At 36.2% G+C, this 22087-nt stretch overlaps 1 pseudogene; it reads right to left on the bottom strand.

The window, feature by feature from the left end:
* Window positions 1-5822: 5822 nt before the first annotated feature.
* LOC148163762 (olfactory receptor 6C74-like) lies at window positions 5823-6812 on the bottom strand (annotated as a pseudogene).
* Between the last annotated feature and the right edge of the window lie 15275 nt (window positions 6813-22087).

Below are 22087 nucleotides of genomic sequence, written 5' to 3'. Positions count from 1 at the left end.
TCTCATGGTTCGTCTCCCCCTCCGATTTCCCCCCTTCCTTTTTCCCTCCCTACTATCTTCTTTTTTTAAACATATAATGTATTATTTGTTTCAGAGGTACAGATCTGTGGTTCAACAGTCTTAACATAATTCACAGCGCTCACCATAGCACATATCCTCCCAAATGTCTATCACCCAGCCACCCCATCCCTCCCACCCCCCTCCACTCCAGCAACCCTCAGTTTGTTTCCTGAGATTAAGAATTTCTCTTATGCATTTTGCCATCCATTTCATTTTACTATTAACACCCAATACATTATTACCATCATTGTTTTAGTCACTTATATTTTAGAGTAGTTCAGGTGAGAACACAGATTATATTTTATCTTCCTTTATTCTATTTTTGAAGCTCTTTGTTCTTTGAGAGATTTCAAGTTTTTAACTTATATCATTTTGTTTTTGCTGGAGGGAAATCCTTTAACATTTCTTGTGGGAGGGATGCCTGGGTGGCTCAGTCGGTTAAGCATCTACCTTCAGCTCAGGTCAGGATCCCAGAGTCCTAGGATGGAGTCCCACATCAGGCTCCTTGCTCACCAAGGAGTCTGCTTCTCCCTCTGCCTGCTGCTTCTCCTGTTTTGTGTGTGTTCTCTCTCTCCGACAAATAAATAAAACCTTAAAAAAACATTCTTGTGGGATAGGTATATTGGCAACATATTCTCTCAGTTTTAGTTTCTGAGAAAATTTTTATTTCACTTCCATTTTTGTATGTAGAATTCTAGACTATTGTCTTTCTGCTTGCATTGCTTCTGATGAGATCAGGCCTAATTGTTCTAGTTTATATGTAAGTGATGTATTTTTTCCCTTCATTGCTTAAGATTATCTTTTGCCTTGGTTTTTCATCGATTTAGAAATATACAAGCCCGGTTTGGGGTTTCTTTCCTGCTTGTGTTTTCTGAGAATCTTCAATCTATATTTTGGCATTTGTCAACAACTGGAACATCTGTAGCTATTCTACACACACACACACACACACACACACACACACACACACACAATTTGGAATTAGGTGTGATGCAACATTAGGGAAAGTGCGTAGAGTGCAAAGACAACAAAGAGAAGGGGTTCAGATGGAGTTTGGAGCATTGCGGCTTCTGCTATTTAGGAATCAATCACAGGAGAAACCAGCAACAAAATTTTAAAAAAATGAGGAAGGACTGCCAATATGGTCAGAGAAGCCCACAAAATAATGTTTCATTTAACCAGGGCTAATAAATTATATTAAATAGAAAGCAGCAATCAATTGTGTCAAATATTGCTGAGATATATTAAAATGATCAAAAAAAAAAAAAGATGGCTCATGACTCTGGATAGGAGGAGTTTGAAACAGTAGTTAGTGAATGGTAGATTACCAGTGAGAGGGTTGAGGAGAAAATGTGAAGTAATAAAGGAGTGATGGCAATAATAGCTAAATGTAGGCAAAGGTTGATGCTTTCTAAGTTCAGATTGGAAAACAAGCAATGAGACAGACATTTATTAGGAAGAGAATATTCCAAGTATTCTGATCACAGTGGAAACTTAGCTTTCAGTAAATAGTATCATAAATGAAATATAAAAATAATCTAAGTAAATAAAATTTAAGAAGATGGAATCTGTAACTAAAAATTTCACATTATGACAAACCAATGGAAAAAAATGAGTAGAAATTTGTTAGACAGTCTGAATATTCCAATTATGCTATCTTTGGGGAAAAGGAAGCCTTAAGGATGGGAAATGTATTCTAAAATTTAGGAAATGACGTTTGTGATTTTAAGAAAAGGCCACAGTCTGTCTAGCACTTATTTTTTATGGGACAATTATCTGTACCCTTTCATACATTAATGTTCAATTTAACCTTAAATTATTTTTCAACTTAATAAAAATATTACTGTTGTATTTATATAGGAAATATGTAAATAAAATTTTTTTTTCAGAAGATAAAGGATTCAATTGACCAAAATGTGAGATATGTTTGCTGAGACAAAGCATGGTAGCTTCCATAAATTCTTTTGAGTTACATATAAGGGTCTCTTAATCATAGGGTTTTATTTAAATTTAGGAAGATTAATTTGATGAAAGAACAAAAGCAAGATTGTTAGCTTAATCAGATGGAGAAATCCATTCCTATTAGAATTTATTTTGGAAAAATTAATTAAAAACAACTGTTTTTATGAGCAAATCTACTAGCAAATTAGAATGATCTTTGTAAGATAGATGCCATTGAGTTACTAAAAAAATAATGTATGGAGGATGAAGTTGCCCAGAGAATTGAATGATTTTGTCTGCTTTCAAAAAATAGATAATGTTCTAAGAAAGGTGATATTTTCTTTTCTTAGAAGATATTATTTACTTATTTGACAGAGAGAGAGAGAGGGAGAGAAAGGGCCCAATCAGGAGTAGTGGCAGGCAGAGGGAGAGGGAGAAGCAGGATCCTTGATGAGCAGGGAGGTGGATGCTGGGCTCAATGTAGGGCTTGATGGCGGACTGTTTGGGGGTTTGATGGGGGTTTGGTGGGGGGCTTGATCCCAGGAATCCAGGATCATGACCTGAGTCAAAGGCAGATGCTTTACTGACTGAGCCACCCAGGTGCCCCAGAAAGGTGATATTTTAGTTGAATACTTAGAGGGCTCAGGACAGCTTATAAATTTTGAGACAAGCAAATATTAGCAAGTCAAAAATGTGGGAATTTTAGGGAAGGATAATGGCAAGCAGCATAAAAGTGATACTACTAATACTCTTTTAGTCATCATTCAGCACACTCATTATGTTAAGAAAATAAATGCCAGACATCTACCAGACAGTTCCATAATATCTGGAGAATAAGCTTAAGATAAATATTTAATAGATAACAAGATCTTTAGTTGGAGTAATTAAAACTAAGCTTTCCTGAGTTTAAATTTTCACTAATCATTTTAGCTGTGTATCTTTCAAAACGATCTTAGTCTCTTTGAACCTTCTTTCACTACTATACATAATGCTAATAATAATTATATTACAATATTGTTTCCATAATCATGTGATTTTTATCAAACACCTAGCAGTGCAAGCACTTAGTGGGTAGTCAACAAAATATGGTTCTTATTTTTATATCATATTTGTTGTCTGGCCTATATCACTAAAGCAGCAAAGCTGGAAGCATTTCCGGTAAAGCATTTCAACATTTCAGGTGGAATCTCTCTCAAGAAATAAGTTGTACCTGTATTTAAAAATTACATTACTTGTTAAAGACCAATTTAACAAAAACAGAAGCAAAAACAAAAGCAAAATCCAACAGTGGTAAACTCTCTGGGGAGTCAGGATTTGGAGGCCAAACATAGCAGTTCTAGTAGACATGCTATAAGGTGATATGTCATAGACAAACAACAGAGAAGGCAGGTGATGCACCTGTAATCTCTTTGGGAGAAGGAAGAAGTAGGAATGGGAAAGTCTTAGTTTAGAAGTGCTAGACCCTTATAAAGATTTAGAGAATCTGTGATAAATAACTTGTAAGTGACAGACATCTTAAAATATATGAGAAGTTTTTCAGAATAGCTCAATAATAAATTAGTGGTTTAACTTGGACAACACGTTTTAAGCAAACTCACTGTATTTGGCACATTAACAGGATCAAAATAATCAGAATATTGAGACAGCCCTAGTTTAGGTTATACTTGTACAGTTGACTCTTGTACAACACAGGTTTGACTTGCACAGTTCCACTTACATGTGGATTTTTTTAATAAATACATACAGTACTGTAAATGTATTTTTTATGATTTTCTTAATAACATTTTCTTTTCTCTAGCTTATTTTATTGTAAGAAAACAAGATATAATACATATAACACACAAAGTAGGTGTTAATAGACTGGTTATGTTATCAGTAAAGCCCTCCTATCAATAGTAGTCTATTAGCAGTTAAGTTTTTGGAGAGCAAAAAGTTATACATGGATTTTACTTTGCAAGGGGGCAGGGCCCCAACTGCTATGTTGTTCAAGGGTCAACTGTATTAGACTGTCTCAATATGGTTTATATATATATATATATATATATATATATATATATATATATATATATTGTCCGGTCAATTATATATTGTATGTAGTCATCCTCCTGCCTATATTTTTATTCTGTGCCTTAAGATAGTATCATTCAGAAATGTTTTCTTCTAGATAACTAGTCCCTATAGAACATACTTTAGCAAAACAATCACAGTTTTAATCGACAAACAATTCAAAGATGAGCATCACCACTGATGGCTAATCTCTGTTAAATTTATTTTAATTACTTTAAACACAATTATTGCCAACAAATTATATTATAAAAATATAAATGAATATAATTTTAAGTACATTAAATGAGTAATTAAGCAAATAAACTCACTGTTGCCGGGAATGGCCAGCAACCCCTGTACTGATGGATGAAAGATTACTCCAAACTTTGCTGGGAAAGAGAGGAGAAGGCAAGGGGGTCAAAGCTCAGAGATGAAGACCCTTTGCTCTTCTTTTTTTTCTTCTTAATTTAATTTAATTTTATTATGTTATGTTAGTCACCATACAATACAACATTAGTTTTTGATGTAGTGATCCATGATCCATTGTTTTCGTATAACACCCAGTGCTCCATGCAATACGTGCCCTCCTTAATACCCATCACTAGGCTAAACCATCCCCCCACCCCCTCCCCTCTAAAACCCTCAGTTTGTTTCTTCGAGTCCATAGTCTCTCATGGTTCATCTCTCCCTCCAATTCCCCTTCTTCATTTTTCCCTTCCTTCTCCTGATGTCCTCCACGCCATTCCTCATGTTCCACAAATAAGTGAAACCATGTGATAATTGACTTTCTCTGCTTGACTTATTTCACTTAGCGTAATCTCCTCCAGTCCTATCCATGTTGATGTAAAAGTTGAGTATTCATCCTTTCTGACGGCTGAGTAATATTCCATTGTATATATGGACCACACCTTCTCTATCCATTCATCTGTTGAAGGGCATCTCGGCTCTTTCCATAGTTTGGCTATTGTGGACATTGCTGCTATGAACATAAGGACCTTCTTTTCACTACTCTTTGCTCCTGTTTTTATTGGTCCTTCAGGATAATCACAAATCCTTATCACTGTTTCTCAAGCACGTGATGTGTGACAAGGGGTCTTACTGAAACTGGAAGGATTTGTTCAAGGGAAAGATAAGATACGCTAATCTACATGTTCTACTAAACATAGCCTGAGGGACAATGCATACATCTCAGATCACAGATTAGCTGTTTGGGCTAAGAAAGCTTCAGGGAAGGAACCCACGGCATTCCAATGGCAGAGTGGTCACGCAGACCTCAGCATTCCAAAATCCTCGCTGGTCCCCAGTGGCCTCTGTGTTACATTTTAGCAAGCCAGGTATTATGGATGATTTCATGCTCTACATTAATCCCAACACACTGTGTTTAAGAAATAAACTTGATCACAAATAAAGATAGTAATAACCTTTGAATTGTGTGTGTTACATCAAATGTAATTCAAATTAAACAACATTTTACAGTCTTAAGTAATTAGAAATTAAAGACAAAAGAGATTGAAAAATGGGGCTCAATTTCCTTCCTATATCTAGAGGAAAGGGAAGTGAGATGTGAGAAAAGATATATCTAATGAAGAATATAGGGACATTAACTTCTGTGGAACAAAGATTTTTGTGAATAAAACTTGAAAGAGATTAGGATGAGTATCATAGGGATAAAGAAAACAAAAAGAGGAACTATGTACTGAAAACTACTACTGAATACACTGGTGTTATATGAGACTTCTTTGCTCATTTCCAGTATATAAAATGCAACAGAACATTCATTTGGTTGAGAAAGAAACAATTTTGTGTACCATATTCATGAAGGCTTTCTTCACTTGCTGGTTCTGCAAAGTATAGATGAAAGGATTCAAAAGTGGAGCCACGGAAGTATTAAGCACTGCAATTCCTTTGGAAAAAGATATTCTTTGTCTGACTGATGGTTTAACATACATGAAGATGCAGTTGCCCTAAGAAAGGGATATCACAATCATGTGAGAAGAACATGTTGAAAAAGTTTTTTTCCTCTGATTAGTTGAAGGGATTTTTAGGATTGCTAAGGCAATATAAGTATATGATTTTATCACCATTATCAATGTGACTATGAGTGTCACCAAAGCAGAGATGTATCCCATTGTCTCTAATAGCTGTGTGTCTGAGCAGGAGATCTGCAGCAGGGGAGTTGTATCACAGTAGTAATGATCAACAATGTTGGAGGCACAGAAATCAAGATTTAGGCCTAGGAGGAGAGGTACAAAGATGGTAAAGAATCCAGCAAGCCAATAACAGAAGACAAGTTGTATGCAGATCTTGCTGTTCATGATGGTTGTGTAATGCAGGGGCTTACAGATGGCAACATAGCGGTCATAGGACATGGCAGCCAGCAAGTAAAAGTCAGATGCACCAAGAAGGAAGGCAAAAAACACTTGAGTTACACAACAATTAAAGGAAATGGTTTTGTCTCCAGTTGCCATAGTAACCAACAATTTAGGGATGCATGTAGTAGTATAGGAAATTTCTAAGAAGGAAAAATTCCAAAGGAAAAAATACATGGGGGTCTTGAGATGAGTATCCACCAGGGTAAGTGTGATGATGGTCAGATTGCCAGTGACGCTCAGCAAGTAGGTGAGAAGCAGGAAGACAAAAACACAATTTTCAATTGTGGATCATCAGTCAAACCTGCCAGGATAAACACTATTGCTTGTGTGTGGTTTCCCATTACTGTCCTCTACTTTTCCAGGTCTAAACAGAAAAGAAAGGAAAAAAGAAATTGATGATCCCAATGGAAAAAATAACAGTGATTAAATGTTTAAAGTTAGCAAAGTGATATTTCAGATAGAATAACATAATGCTCATTCATGTTTTGAAGATGGATATGCCAGGAAAAACTGTAGTTTACATTTCCAGAGTATCTGACAGAGAATTTCATCTTTAATGCAGTTCTACCAGAGAATACTGATGATAGCAATTGCTGACTATTTTTATATAAGAGGAAATATCAGAGGGGAATTAGAGGGACTTATAAGCATGGAAAAATGCTTCTTTCTTGATTTTATGCAAGAGTTGATAAGGTTTCCATTTCCAATGCAATTAAGAGGTTTGCATTCTATGGGCACCTGGGCGGCTCAGTTGGTTAAGTGACTGCCTTCAGCTCAGGTCATGATCCCAGGGTCCTGGGATCAAGCCCCACATCGGGCTCCCTGCTCAGCGGAGAGCCTGCTTCTCCCTCTCCCTCTGCCTGCTGCTCTGCCTACTTGTGCTCTCTCTCTCTGTGTCAAATAAATAAATAAAATCTTTAAAAAAAATGTTTGCATTCTAGAACCAAAATGATTATTGTCATTAAAAGTACATCAGAAAATGGTTTTCATAAAATACCCACACACCTTATCATTGTCAATAAACAGGGTTACTATAACTTTACCATTTTACTCAACTAATCAAATTCCAATGCCTGATTCTTCTGTCATTTCTTTCATGGCTAACGAGATACCGTTTCAGAGAAGTGAATATGAAATATCATGAATGATTTTATTTTCTGTCCTTAGTAGTATTCCCATCCCATCAATCTCTGTTATCATCCCTACTCTTCCCATGTTGTACTCCCAAACAAAATCAGCAGGAACAGTCTGGTAATGTTGGTATGTGTGATAAAAAAGTGCAGCTTTCCTTTAAAAGTTATGATTCTGAAAAATGAAAAAAATTTTAAAATGAGAGTAATGGATATAGAAGCAGATAGAAATGTATAAATAAGGTTTCCGAAAATGCATGAACAGGTAGAAAGATAAAGACAAAGCTTTATGGAAAGCTAGAGATGTTATGGTTTTTAGAAATAAGATATCTGAGTCAGATAATCTTGATTTTCGCTCAGGTCATGATCTCAGGATCCTGGGATCAAGTCCCACGTCATCAGGCTCTGCACACTCAGCATGGAGTCTGCTTCTCTCCCTCTCCCTCTGCCCTTCCCCCTGCTCTCTGTCTCTTTCTCTCTCTCAAATGAATAAATAAATCTTAAAAAAAAGAAATAGAATAGTGAGCTTAGGGAAAAAATTAAAAGAAGTAAATTAGTAAATCAAAATTAAAAGATTAAAACTTTTAAATTAGTAATAATCTTAAAATTAATAATATGTAAATTAGTAATATTAGTAAATAAAAATTATAAGAAAATGTTTACCATAAAATTTCTCTCCATCTGCTTCTATGCTTTACACTTAACATTTTATTCTTTGTCTAAAATACTGACTGAAAAGATGAACAATTTGGAGTCAGCATGGCCTAAAAGAGATGAAGAGTATTTTTGTGAATTTCAAACACAGTGAATCACATAATCGTGTTGACAAAATTTTAGAAGGCATGTATTTCCCTATCATAAGAATATTCAAATATTTGGTTAACAAGTAACTAAATAAATATTAACTATAGATAACTATAGTTAGCATAAATTAAGTGAGACAGATTGTTCTGTTTTGCACAGCTATCAAACTGGAGATCAGGATTAAGTTTGAAAGAGTATTTTTTCCTAAATTGTCCTCTGAAAGGTACAATCTCTACCACTGATTATAGGGCAACTTTAAGTGCTTTTTTTTTTAAATTAATGATTCTAAGGAAGATTTCTTTCCTCAGTATCTTCATATCAAACACATCAAATAATTAAGGTTTAGTTATGGGCCCCAGATAGAAAATGTTTTCTGTTTTGAGAATATCAATATAATTATTTCCAATCTCTAAAACATACATTATTATTTCAAAGACATATAAATAAAAATAAATATACAAGTACCAATAAAATTTGTTTCCAGTTATACCTAGAGGTATTTATAGGAGGATTCTAAGATAAAAAATAAAATCTTTTGTCAGTCATGTTAATAATTGAGTGAATAGAAGAAAGGACTGTCGTTTTTCCTCCACATTTCTTTTACATTCACATAATTATGAAGCAATGAATTATAAATTTTGCTTCATTTACACAAATTACTCCAATGACAACAACTGTAGGAATGCTTATATCTAAAACATCTAAATCACGGTTTTACTATGTCAGATTATTTCTTTGCCCAGCTTCAACAGATACACACACCAACCATCCCCCCAACATGCACTGTACAAAAATTAACAAGGTCACATTACAAAGCCATTAGAAGTCAGACCTAGGTTAGATATTGTGAATACTAGCGAAACTTTGAAAAAGTAATGTTTTTAATACTAAATTTTCATTGTATTCTGTCTTTTTTCATGATTTCCTTTAAATCACAATTTAAAAGTTAGAAAAAAGAAGGTTAATAACATAATGGTAAAAACAGGAGGAAATGGGTTAAAACATATCTAATGGAAATATGGCCTTTAAACTTTAGATATATCAATTCTTTTCACCCGTTTGAGTCTTAAGTCAGTTTGCCAAAAACACTGAAAAATAAAACACTTTTTTGGAAGCTATTAAACAGATTTATTCAGACAAAGTATCTCTGCTTTAATATTTGACTCTTTTATCATCGTGCTGAACAAACCACACTGACATTCCATTCCTCTCTGAATGAATCTCCTTCTATCCCACGATCTATGATGGTTTTTCTTATCTGTTTATAGCAACTTTGTAAATGGCTTTAGGGCTTTTTTCCCCAGATTTTTAGGCTAGTATATTAAATTTCCCCATTCCTACAATTTACTTATGTATTGAATGCTTTTCTTAGTATTATTCACAGTGCCATATAAAATTCATCAACACTTGATCCCATTGAGTATTTATGCTTTCTGGGCCCTGAAGGAAAGTATCTAAAGATTATGAGGAGTTCCCAGAAGATATGAGATCCAAGAACACCATTCCCAAAGGGTCACAAATTTATACATTATACATGAGTTCTCTCCAGACACTAAATACTTAAAAAAATAAATTATGTATATTTTTTCAAAACTACTTTTAACTATGTCTCCAAAGCTTTCAGCATAGATGTCCTTAATCTGTGTTTGCCCTTCCACACAGATGTGTTTTCATATCCCAAATACATAGACAAGAAATTGGAAGTCAAAAAAGAAAAGATTATTTTAGTTGGTAATAACAAGTGACAGCATTCGTTGAAGAATTTATTAGCCTGTCATAGAAAAAACAGTACCTGAAATACCTAAAATTTTATGTCCTATATGCTGTTTTGTTTCTGAATTTAGTCTTTCCTCCAAAAAATGATCTAGTAGATCTTAAACTGATATTTCATAACACCCAAGCATCCTCTACCTCTATATTATTGGAATATTTATCTATGTCTATAGCTGGCCTTCCTTGCAACTTGTTGTGACCATGTGACTAAATTATGAGCAAAGGTTATAAGTGGAGATGTTGTGCAATTTCCACAGATTATCCTTTGATAAAAGAGGTTTGCCCTTCTTTTCCTCTTTACCCCCTCTCATTGTTGTGATATCAGCACATGGGATGGCAAGCCATTTGGAGCCAGGAATATGAGCAATCATACTAGGAATACATTGGCTATTCAAAAAGAGAGAGCACACCAAGGTTCCTGACACCATTGCAGGTCTTACCAGCTTAGAAACACAGTGACTTCATGGAGGAGTTTCAACATACCAGACTGAACATTTAAATAAGATAAAAGTAAAGCTATTATTGTTTAAAGTGCTGTGATATTTGTCTTTCAGAGATGAAATTTGTCTTTCTCATACTCTACCAAACCTATGGTATTAATCAAAACCTGAACTTTTACCTAGAGTCTAACAGGTTGGCCCACCATCATTTCATAGACACTGACAGAGATAGCCTATTGGGTCAGTGACAGAAAACTTTATTCTTTATTATGTAACAGGAAGCAAGAGCTTCATGTTCTCATCAGTTCCCTTTCTCTGCAGGGAAGGGCCCTAATGGATATTGTGTTACACAGTGCACCTACATCTAAAACTGAGGAATCCCTAAATTAGTAAATTCTTAGACTTTTAAAGAGAAAAACCTGCTGAATTTTGCCCTACTAGAAGACAGTATCTTTTTTTTTTATTATGCTCAGTTAGCAATCAAAACCACAATGAGATACCAAATTACACCAGTTAGAATGGCAAAAATTAACAAGACAGGGAGCAACAAATGCTGGTAAGGATGTGGAGAAAGGGGAACCCTCTTACACTGGTTGGTGGGAATGCAAGCTGGGACAGCCACTCTGGAAAACAGTATGGAGTTTCCTCAAGATGTTAAAAAGAGTTACCCTATGACCCAGCAATTGCACTACTAGGTATTTATCCCAAAGATGTAGTGAAAAGAAGGGGCACATGCACCCTGGTGCTCATAGCAGCAATGTCCACAATAGCCGAACTGGGGAAGGAGCTGAGATGCCCATAAATAGATGAATGGATAAAGAAGATGTTGTTCATATACACCATGGAATATTATGCAGCCATCAGAAAGGATGAATACCCACCATTTGCATTGACATGGATGGAACTGGAGGAGATTATGCTAAGTGAAATAAGTCAAAAATAAGTCAAGCATAGAAAGACCATTACCATATGGTTTCACGTATGTGTGGAACATTAGGAATAGCACGGAGGACCACAGGGGAAGGGAGGGAAAACCGAATGCGAAGACAGTATATTTAATATACTGCTAAGGGGAAAAATCTGCCAAATCTGTTATAAAATATTCTTGAATAGAGTCCCAAACAAAAGCTATCACAACATGTAGAAATGTTTCAGAATTTCCTCCCACCAAATCCATCTCTCATTTCTAAACCAACTCAGCTTCTGCTGCAAATTCACCTAAGTATGTTCCTCTGTTTACCTATCTGATTAATCTGCAGGTCTCTTTTATCACTCCCAAGATGCCAGTCACAGTGTTCTCCAAAGGGATGCAAGCCAATGACCAGCGCTCACACAAGTACAAACCCAAGACTGCCCGAGGTCTCCTAGAAAGAGTTTACAATTTTGGAGGTTGGCAGCCAAGTTAAACGTGCATCATTTAGATTACAGGTTAGTAATGTCTCCAACATAACTTTCAGCTGGCTGGCAAGACTTAGGGCCCCCGATTCAATAACTTGTTTTTGGAGGGACTGCTTAAGTATATTTAATCCAATCTGTTCTATTTGTTCAAGCCATCAGTTATGTGACATTTGTCTGTTCCACTATATGACTTAAAATAGGAGTGAGGAAGATATTTGGAGGTGTTTTTGCCTGACTAAAATAAAAAACACAAGAAAGAACACATAATTCCACTACTGGGTACTTAACCAAAAAATGTGAACACTTATTTGGAAGGATATTTGTACCCCTATGTTTACTGTAGCACTTTTTACAATAGCCAAATTATGGAAGCAATACCACCCAAGTATCCATTGACAGATGAATGGATAAAGAAGATGTAATTATTTATCTATTATCTATCTATCAGCTATCTATCTATCTATCTATCTATCTATCTATTTTTCATCTATCATTTATCATCTATCTATCATCTATCTTCAATTGTGTATATATATATATATATATATACACAATTGAATATTACTCAGCCATAAAAAAGAATGAAATCTTGTCATTTGCAACAAGGATAGATTTAGAGGATAATAATGCTAAGTGAAATAAGTCAGTCAGAGAAAGACAAATACCATATGATTTCACTCATATGTGGAATTTAAGAAACAAAACAAACAAAGAATAAGACAAACCAAAAAGTAGACTCTTAACTATAGAGAACAAACAGATGGTTATCGGAGGGGAGGTGAGTGGAGGGATGGGTGAAATAGGTAAAGGGGATTAAGAGTATACCTATCATGATGAACACTGAGGAATGCATACAATTGTTGAATCATTATATTGTACACCTGAAATGAATATTGCACTGTATGTTAATTTTACTGGAATTAAAATAAATTTTAAAAAGAAGTATTTTGCCTGAGGGTGAAGGTAGGTATGTGGGGTGACTAGGAGGTGCTGGAGTCGTCCCCTATTGTCACCGTTATCCTCACAGAACCATCTGGTGGAGGATGGCATACCAAACAGTCAAGTAAATTTAAAGATCTTGCACTGGAGTATTTGTCTTCTGGAGGAAGGCTCCAGGGACAGTTTTTAGTGACAAAGATCATTAATAGTCTTTTGAGGTCTAAAGTGTCCTCTTGCCTGGTACCAGGTTTTTTTCTCTCTCTCCACTTCCATAAAATCTGAATAGTCTATTCCAGAACTATAATTTCATCTGGTTTCCAGTTATACCCTACTCACACTCAGACCTTTCATCTAGAGGGGTCAGGTTCATGAGGGATGAGGACAATTTTATAAAACTTATCCAGAATTAAGCTTGAATCTACTAAACCCTTTGTGGCCATGTTACCACCTGGAATGTGTACCAACCAAACTGATTTGAGTTTGTTAAAGCAATAATATAACAGTGTATTGGGTGATATCATTAAATTTATTAGAAATGTACCCTTAGGTTCCTATAGACTGTGACAGTTTCTTAGACATTTCTTATTTTGATAACCTAGACAGTTTTGAGTAGTACTTGTCAGGCATTTTCTAGAATCTCCCTTTATTGGAATTTGTCGGGGCTGTCTGTTCTGGATACCCTCAGGTGACAGGACAAGGGAATACCTATCCAGATCTATACACGCAATTATGCATTTGCCTATGTATCCTTCTATATCTATGTTAAGCTACTCATGAATTCATCCTAATATCTTCAAATTTAACCCAATATCACATGAATCATTCTACCTTTGGACTCTTGCTCATATGTATCACTCCAAAAGTGAAAAAATGGCCCCCACCATCTGTCGATGACTTAATTATTCAATTCCAATAAAAATGTATAGTAGGAAACAACTTTATCAACTAGAGTACAGGGCTTATGACTTGAGTTTTACTAATTCACTCATTTCCACACATAGGTTAGTATCTTTTCCTCTGTTCCCTTCAGTGAGGTTGTTTCATACATTCATCATACTGTTAAATCCTTCTGCATTCCATTTTAAGATCCTGGATTTATTTATTTTTTAATTTGCACACACTAGAGTTATTCTTTGTGCTGTAACACTCTATTTGTTTTGACAACCGTAGTGTGATATACCCATCTTTATAGTGTCATATACAATTGCTTTACTACCCTAAAAATATCAGCTGTGCCTCAACTGTTCAATCCTCCCCCTCCCAAGTCCTGGCAATCATTGATCTGTTTACTTTCTCTATAAATTTGCCTCTTGCGGAATAGCATAGAAGTTCAATCGTACACTATTTAGCCTTTTAAGTCTGCTGAATTTCACTTAATAGTAGCTAGTTTCAATCCTACCTCCTGACCCTCAGGCTCATTAAGAGGTAGGAGTGTTAGGGACTCATACCTCCTCACTTACCACCTATGCAAGAGCATCTACAATCGGATGAGGAATCTTTCATATTCCTAATCTTGCCCATGGAAGGGCCCTGTACCCTCCTCTTCCAGAAACCTGTATCTCTACCAGTAATTTATCTTCTTCAACAAAACTGTTAAGAGCTGGGAAGGATATAATAGGTCAGCCAGCCACAGTTTCATAGATTCTGGCAGAAAGCACAAGACTCCCGAGTCAGAGGCAATAGACACTACTCACAGTATGGCTGGTGGCATAAACCTCATAGTTGCCACAGTTTCCCTTGCCTCCCAACCCCCACAAGGGGCTTGGCAGAGAGGACTCACATGGACGCTGCACATACAATAGGTCTGTGTCACAAGGGAGAAAACCTGAGCTTAGAAAAATCCCAGTATTTTAAAGAGGCTGCCAGCAAACCTGCTCAATCTTGCCACAGCACAGGACATTATCTTAATTCTAGTCAGGAAAAAAACCTGCCTTCTTGAAATGATCTCTATCTCCATGGCTGAATGATATAAAAACAATTGTAAAAGTAATCTAGAGCAAGAGCTAATACAAGAATTGTAGAAGGTCCATGGAAAATTAGCACTCAACAGTCACGACGGCACAGGTGGTTGCATGAAATACACTCTTAAGGAGGGTTTTTTGAATTAATTATCTGACCTTGAAGTGTTTGAAGACAGTGCTATGATCATAAGAAGATAAGATATCAGGAATCCATGGCATCAACTATTGATGAGTTACTTAGATTATCACTTAGAAAGAAGCTTGTATTGGGGCGCCTGGGTGGCTCAGTCAGTTAAGCGTCTACCTTCAGCTCAGGTCATGATCCCTGGGTCCTAGGATTGAGCCCTGCATTTGGCTCCTTGCTCAGCTGGGAGCCTGATTCTCTCTCTCCTTCCCTCTGCTTGTGCGCTCTCTCTTTCTCTCTCTCAAATAAATAAATGAAATCTTTCTTAAAAAAAGAAAGAAGCTTGCATTAAAGGATAACCTTTTTAAAGTAAATAGAGATGACACAGAGCAATATGATAAGCATGTGAAATATAGTCACTACCGTGCTACAAGGCAGGAAAATTATTTCTAACTATATCGAGAGAAAGAAAATGACAAGTTTGTAACTTTAGATTCTTAGCTTGATTTATAGCCAGCAAACCATGGAATTACCATGACTACCCTCGAGAAATTGTCTCTTATAACCTTATGTCGTTGTTGCTGAAAACAAGGTAGGCTCTGATCTTCTTTTCAATTGAGGTGTTATAGACATATAACACTGTATTGGTTTCAGGTGTACAACATAATGATTTGATATTTACATATACTGCAAAATCATCACCACAATAAATCTAGTTACCATCTGTCACCGTACATGGTTACAATTTTTTCTTGTGATGAGACCTTTTAAGATTTATTCTCTTAGCAATTTTCAAATATGCCATAAAGCATTATTACTTACAGCCACCATAGATAGGCTCTGAACTTGCAGTCTGTTAAAAATAGCAACATCAGTTGAAATTACATCCTTACCAGATCTCTACTGTGAAACTTCATAGATTGGAAATAAGGGGATGGGGTTAGGAGAATATCAGAATGTATACATTGGGATATTTGATATACTTCTGATTGTCCCAAATAGAAATCACATGAAATCACTGCCAGGAAAAGCTATCCTCTTCTTCCCCCACATTTCTTATACATAATATTGATGCTGCTTTGTTTAAAATACTAATGACCAGAGAGGTGACAGCTAACTTTAGAGTGAATTCCAGGTATCCTCTTGAGCCATGTCTACCAAAGTAGTCATGCTTAGCATGATAAGCTAACATTCAAACCTCTACAGAGAAAACGGACATACCAAAAAGTATCGTAGTAATTGTTCTAGACCATTTGGGCTGCTATAACAAAATATCAGAAGACTGTGTGTCATACATACAAAGAAATGTATTTCACACAGTTCTGGAGCACGGAAGACTGAGATCAGAGTGTCAGTGTGGTCAGATAAGGGCCTTCTTCCAGTTTGCTGTTTTCTCATTGTATGCTTAACATGGTGGAGGGAGGGGGAAGGAATTCTCTTGGGTCTTTTCTAGAAGAGCACTAATCCTATTAGCGGGCTCCCCCCTCATGACCTAACCACCTCCCCAAGGCCCTATCTCCTAATACCATCATCTTTGGGAGTCAGAATTTCAAAATATGAATTTGGGGGTAAATTTTAAGACCATAGCAATAATTTACCAACTTACATTGACAAAAGCCTGGGAGAATATACGTGAAAATAGATTCTAAGGGTGATATACCAGAGAGAAAGTAAATATAATTCTATATCAGGGTGAATTTATTGATGCATTTTTAATGATTGTGACTTTTTTGGCTATAAATTAGGCTTTTACTTTCAGAAAGCTAGTTTACCAGCACATCACAGGTCAGGGTGAGGCCTGAGTAATGATTGTGGATTTAATGGAAGAGTTCAATCTTCTGATGATGGCTATAATTTTTTGTTCAATTAGATAACAACTTGGATTTGTGAATGATTTATCTTGATTAAAGTTGAAATATTAGAAAAATTTAAATCCAAAGATGTAGAATGACAGTAATATGGAACAGTTTTTTAATGTGCAATCCACTTAACTGTGTAACTGGTGAAGATCCAGAAGAAAATTCTTTGTACAAGGTATTGATTCACAAGGGGATATCAACAGCATCGAAAGGTATTGTAATTGCTGGTCTGAAATGAAAATGGGAGATAACTTCATTAAAATGAACTTCCTTATTTCACTGGAAATGACAGGACCATGGAAGGCAGAGGCCATGTAATAGCACTTAGCTGACATTGGCAAGATGGGTGTGGTTACTTATTAGTCGGTAGGGTTAGAGTGGTTATCAAAATTGCATGATATGCGTTAGTAGTGAAAAAGACATCATGCTGCTCCTAAGGCTAAAATAAATAGACAATCCATTAAGTTCCTACTTGACCTATATAATTGAAAGAACTCTAGGTTGGGTGAAAGGAGGGAAGATACAGCCATCATAATGGTGTTAGAGCTCCTTATCCAATTAAAGACTTTAGTGAGTTCATAGAGCCAGAACCCATGAAGGAAGTTATCCTTGAGGAAGAGCCATGCATTGATATTAATATCTTAATCTCCCTCCAGTTTTCCTGAAAGGATATATATTTTTTTGTCAGGAAAATTGTCCACTGAAAAGGGTGAAATCTGGAACTTTCCAGGATTATTTCACCTCATCTCTGAGCTAATCTTAATTATAATGATGATAGAATGCCAGGGCATACACTTATTAGAGTGGAAGATAATGGGGCTGGAGAAAGTTTTATTGATAAGTGGCAGTTATGTCTTAGTCTGATTTACAGTGATTCTACTACATGTGAAAAATCACCCTGAATATATTGTTAAAACAGATATACTCAGGACCAAGTAGAAAACCATGGAGTTCACCCTCATTAACAAATAATAAATCAAAGCATATTTCCCTGGCAAAACTGCAGTGCTTGGTACTACCATCAAATACTTTAAAAAATGATGCAGGAATGGTGAACCATTCCTCATACCCATTTAATTCAAATATTTGCCTGCCCTACCCCAGATGAATTTTAGAGGGTGACAGTAGATTCATATGCTGAATTAGGTGTGTTTTAAGTTATGGCCTATTTATTGGTTTAAATCAAAACAATATTGGCACTAAGTACTGAGTTATTGAATTTTGAATGTGTTTTTATGGACTAATAGAACATAACAGGTAGATTGCATCACCTTGAAATAGTAAAACAGTTAAGAAAGCAGACCTTCATCCTGACTTTAGGGCCATCTCTGGCCTTTTGCTATAATTTAGACCATGGGCAAGCAAACCAAAATCTGCAGGACAAGCCCACAGGCCGTTTTTGTACAGCCTTCCATCTAAGAATGGTTTTTACATTCGAAGGGCCAGAAGAGAAAGGAGGAGGAAGTCAAGGGAGTAGGGAGGGTAGGAGAATGGAGGAAGCATATAATGGTATGTTAAGATATCTTTTTAAAAAATGTATCAGAGAATCAGAACTTCTCAGGCTAAGTATTTTTTAAATACACATTAAGAGAAATATACAATTTTATTTTGCAAATAGACATATTCCAATTTTCTCTTTTGTATGATAACAAATACCTGTCAATAGTGTGCTTTCATGAAGATATTTCTCTACCATTCTGTTCCAAAATACATAGTATTTTATTTATTTTTTTAATTTAAAGTCAATGAGTCATCCGTTTGTCTAACACCCAGTGCTCATCACATCATTTGCCCTCCTTAATGCATGGTATTTTAACAGTATATGAAAAAGTAACCAGTTTTCAAAAAAGAGTTGTAATAAGCCAAAGAAATTTATAAACTGACTGCTTGAAATTATTGCCATGGTTATTGTTACTAAAGATTATATAAGCTCAATAATTATGAAAATGCTCATCCACCCATTTGGAAAACTTAGAATTATTATAATCTATATTAAAATATTCCAAATAAAGACTTTCTGTGCACTTTAAAATATTTATATAAAAATAAAAGTTGAGGCAGCAGATTAACATTAGAGTAGACAGAATTGTAGCAATTTAATATCAAAAACAAATTCAAATAGGACAGAAGAATAATTATTGTGACTTTCACTTCTTTTGATGTGATCGGCATGCATTGTGAAGCATTAGTTTTGAACTATGGAGACCCTTCTAACTAAGTACCAGGATCAGATAGGCTTAGAATAAGACTTTCATATAATCTATTACATAATAAACTGATATTTGCAAATATAATATGTTTTATCAAATTGAATCTAATAGTTGTACTATTAACATTAAAATTAATTTATATAATAGTTATAAAATATATTGATTCTTTTGCCTAATTTCCTTGCTTAATTTCTATTTTTTCTATTAACATATTTAAATATTCTATATTATAGTGAATATATAATTTATAAACAAGTATACATATACTGCAAAATTCAAGTGTTTTTGATTGTGTTTTGTTTTTTTACTGGTAGAATATATGATAAAGAATAATAATAATAAGCAAAAGAAATTTAGAAACTGTTTGAAATGATTGCCATGACCTTTATTTACAGAAACAAAAAAAATCCATATTATTTAAGGACATAGAATATGGTGATTCAATTTCTCTAATAGTTATATGTCAGTTCCCATTTTTTATTTTGCCTTGAGTCAGTGACAATTTCTGGGTTTCTAGAAATATGTGCTTTTCAGCTCAGTTTTACAAATCTAGTTGGTGCATTAACTCTATAAAGAATATATGTAAAATTGAATCTCTGAATTCCAGAACAGTGGAAAGGAACATGGAAAAATTAAAATCTAATTTTGTCTTCCTCTGAGAGAATTTTTAGAGGAAATAGATAAAAGCACCAAATAAAAAGGCAAATGATTTGGGCCTAAATAAGGGAAAGATAAGGGAGAGAATTAGGCTTTGGAGATTAGTCAGGCCACCATGAAAATTATGTCAAGAAAAATAGTTCGTATTATTTTGAATACAAGCATTAAAGAGTTCTGTGAAACACACTCTACCCTTCTTGCTTTATGTTACTCATAATCTCAGTAATATTACTAAAATGGTTCACTTCACTGAGAAAATCTCAATCTTTTTGATTATGTGCTTAAAAGTGTCTTGCAATTCTTTGTTTCTCAGTGTATAAATCAAGGGATTCAACATGGGGGCAACAGAGGTACTGAGCAGGGTTATCCCGTTATTTAAAGACACTTTGTCCTGGGGGGCGGAGCAAGATGGTGGAGGAGCAGGAGACCTGGATTTCATCTGGTCTCAGGAATTCAGCTGAATAGGGATCAAACCATTCTGAACACCTATGAACTCAACAGGAGATCGAAGATAAGAATAGTAACAACACTCTGAACAGAAAAGCGAACACTTTCTGGAAGGTAGGACGTGCGGAGTAGGGAATCCGAGGCGATATTCAGGAGGATAGACAGCGGGGGAGGGGGCCTCCATCAGCCACTTCTGGCAAGTGATAGAGCCGCGGAGCACAAAATCGGAACTTTTAGAAGTTGGCTCCGCTGAGGGACATCGCTCCAGTGGCTAAGCGGGAGGTGGAACCCTCGCGGGACAGTGTGGTCTCAGGACCCTCGGGGTCACAGAAAGACCGGGGGTGCCTGAGTGCGGCAGAGCTCCCAGGTATCGGAGCGGGGAAGCCGGCTGCAGAGACGGAGCCGAGGTGCGGGCTCTCAGCTCAGAGTTGCTATAAACTGTGATCGGTGGCCCAGTCGGGCCACTGCTCCTCCAGCAGGGACCCAACAAGCGGCAGAGCTGGGGAGACTCCCCTTCCTCCCCCGGGAGGAGCGGCGCGGGAGCGCACCGCAGGGATCTGCTGGGTTTGGAGACTCCACACGGGGTCCGGGGCCAGAGATAGAAAAACACTTGGTCACAGGCCAGGTGAGCACGGAGTGCGGCCGGAGACCAGGGAGACGGGAGTGACTGCTTTTCTCTGGGGGCACACTGAGGAGCGGGGCCCCGAGTTCTCAGCTCCTCCAGGCGGAGATTGGGAGGCCACCATTTTCACCCTGGTCCTCCAAAGCTGTACCGAAGGCTTGCAGGGAACAAGAACTCCTGAGAGCAAACTGGAGCAGCTTGCTTAGCCTGGACACACAAGGGCGGGGCAATTCCGCCTCCGGCAAAGGCATTTGGAAACCACGGCGACAGGCCCCTCCCCCAGAAGATCAGCACGAACAGCCAGCAAGCCAAGACCAAGTTTACCGATCAAGGAGAACGGGAGAACTCCAGCGCTAGGGGAATACTGCACATAGAATTCATGGCTTTTTTACCATGATTCATTAGTTTTTCACAGTTAATTTGTAAACTGTTTTTTTTTTTAATTTTTCTTTTTCCCTCTTTCAAACAACATCTTATCAATCCCTTTTTTAAAAAAACATTTTTTATTTTTCATTCTTAGAGTCATATTTTTATCCCTTCATAGTAGTTACCCTTATTTTTGGCATATATATATATATAAGTTGTTCTCTCTTTAAAATTTTGAGATACAATTTCTTCTAACAGATCAAAATATACCCTAAATCACTAGTGTATGGCTTTGTTCTAGTCTCCTGCCTGATCACATTCTCTCCCTTTTTTTTCTTTTTTCTTTTTCTTTTTAAATCTTCTTCTTTCTTTTTAAAGACAACTTCTTATCTTACCAAGTCCTTTTATAAAATCTTCTATAATTTTCATCTTTACAGTCATCTGCCATCCCTTCATTGTATCAACCCTGATTTTGTACATAAGAAAGACTTATGTCTTTCTTCCTTTAAAATTTTAGCAGGCACTTTCTTCTAACAGACCAAAATATGCCCAAAAGCTAGTGTGTGGCACTGATCTATGCACTAGCCTGATCATATTTGATCATATTCTGTTTTTGTTTCGTTTTGTTCTGTTTTTGTTTGTTTTTATCTTTTTCTTTTTCCTTTTTTTTTCCTCTTCTTTCTTTCCCTTTCTTGTCCGCTGGTTTCAGGTCTTTTCTGATTTGTATAGAGTATATTTGCTGGAGACGTTGTTAACCTGTTAGCATTCTGTTCTCTCATTCATCTGTTCTCCTCTGGACAAAATGACAAGATGAAAAAAAATCACCTCAGCAAAAAGAACAAGAGGTAGTACCGTCTGCCAGGGACCTACTCAATACTGGCATTAGTACGATGTCAGACCTAGATTTCAGAATCATGACTTTAAAGATACTAGCTGGG

Source organism: Eumetopias jubatus, unplaced genomic scaffold, assembly GCF_037043125.1.
Source record: "Eumetopias jubatus isolate StellerSeaLion01/CBP00866 unplaced genomic scaffold, mEumJub1_p1.0 scaffold_8, whole genome shotgun sequence".
Taxonomy (NCBI): Eukaryota; Metazoa; Chordata; class Mammalia; order Carnivora; family Otariidae; genus Eumetopias; species Eumetopias jubatus.
This window is presented reverse-complemented; position numbering and strand designations above follow the sequence as displayed.